Genomic DNA, 2,110 nt, shown 5'->3' with positions numbered 1-2,110 from the left:
AACCCAGGTACAAGGTTCCCCCATGAAGTCACTGCAGGGATTTTATCTGGGGTCGCAATGCCGTTTCCCACCACGGCTACAATAGAGAACAGAGCATGGAAAAAGCACCACGCGGATCGGATTTAGAAAGAAAAGCAATGCAGATGAGAGACGCGGAATGGCTCCTCCAAACCTGAACACAGCGGTGTGCGTTTTCAGTGACTCTAACTTAGACGCTCCAGCTACAACGATGCTGTGAGCTTCCCCAGGGTCTGCAGCCCCTGCTCTTTGCACTTAAGAAAACGGAGTGGCATCAATCTCAGAATAAAGAACACCTGCATCCTCTATTGTGATTAAGAACAAACCATTAAAAAATAGCATGATTTTCTAAATGAATAAATTTCTCTTTGCCATCTGTCTTTTCTGGCTTACTTGCTATGGATTAGAAATCTACACTTTTCCCCCCTTTTTATTGAGCTTGACAAAGCATTCTATGAGGTTGGGTGTGATAAAGGGGATGACAAAAAGAAAATCAAATTTTAGATACATATTTCAGGTAATTGAAGAATTACCACCTTCATTTGGTGATCAAAGTTTTCACATATGCTAAGTCCTTATAAAATAACTAAAAATGGCCTTGATAGTATCTTGTTTTTTTTTTTTAAATCTAAAACTAGAGGCCCGGTGCACGGATTTGTGCACTGGTGGGGTCCCTTGGCCTGGCCTGCAGGATCGGGCCGATTTGTGCACTGGTGGGGTCCTTTGGCCTGGCCTGCAGGATCAGGCCGATACCAGCTCTCCGACATCCCCCGAGGGGTTCTGGATTGTGAGAGGGCGCAGGCCAGGCCGAGGGACCCCATCGATGCACAATTGGGGACAGGGAGGGACCCCTGGAGGGCTCCAGGGTGAGCCCGGCCTGTCTCGCCCAGTTCCGATCAGCCAGACCCCAGCAGCAAGCTAACCTACCAGTTGGAGTGTCTGCCCCCTGGTGGTCAGTGCACATCATAGTGACTGGTCAAATGAACAGTCGGACACTTAGCATATTAGGCTTCTATTATATAGGATAACGGTGGAAGACGAAGTCAGGTCAATGACGCAGCAGTGTGAATTGGGTGGAAACTGCCGGGAGAGTGAGGCCAGGATCCAGCTCTTTTGGGGGTACTATAGCTAGCTCTGACGGGCAGATCTGATTTCAGATGCATTTATGACAAATTCCTCTTCCTGGTCTATCAATTTCTGAATAGAAAATTCCAATGATTCATTGAAACAATACCGGTTTAAAGAACATGACTGTCATCGAATCATGACATCTGATTCTATTCTGAAACTAATACAGAATAATATGGAATGTAAACTGAAATTAAAAAAAAATAAAGACAGTCATGCAAAGAAGAAAAATGTGTAAGATAGAGTCTTAGATTCTACTTGAACTTTTATGTAATGGTCACTTTGTCCACCATTGCCCCTAACTTCAACTCCTAAGTGTCAGCTGACCCTCAGGACTATTATCATACTTTCTAGTTGAGAAATGGGCTCAGGCGGATCAGCCGAACGTGGCCCAACACCACAAAGCGGACAAGTACTTAGCACAGGACCTGCCCTGGGTCTCCCTCCATCAACACATCAGACGTGCCTTGATCAGGGCCAAGTTCAAACAAAAGCCTGCTGACACTTCTGGACCTGAGACTGTTTACATTTTCAGAGAAACATTACTCTCCAGCAGATGTGTCAAAACGTAGTTGGAAAAGGTAAGACTTTCCAGTTTTTAGCTATGTTTTTGCCTTGGCTTTTCTAAAACAAAACAAAAACACAACAACAAACAATTTCAATTTCTTCCCAGTAGATACTAACAAAGTGAGTTTTTATTCACTATTCTGTTTATGCCTAGGCACTGGCATATTGGATGCTAGGAATCCTAATTATAATTTTTTTTTAAAATAGGCTTTTATGCCCTAACCGGTTTGGCTCAGTGGATAGAGCGTTGGCCTGCGGACTGAAGGGTCCCAGGTTCGATTCTGGTCAAGGGCATGTACCTTGGTTGCGGGCACATCCCCAGTAGGGGGCGTGCAGGAGGCAGCTGATTGATGTTTCTCTCTCATTGATGTTTCTAACGCTCTATCCCTCTCCCTTC

Source organism: Myotis brandtii, unplaced genomic scaffold (assembly GCF_000412655.1).
Source record: "Myotis brandtii unplaced genomic scaffold, ASM41265v1 scaffold1733, whole genome shotgun sequence".
NCBI lineage: Eukaryota > Metazoa > Chordata > Mammalia > Chiroptera > Vespertilionidae > Myotis > Myotis brandtii.
The sequence above is the reverse complement of the archived record's forward strand: the minus strand, read 5'-3'. Positions refer to the sequence as shown.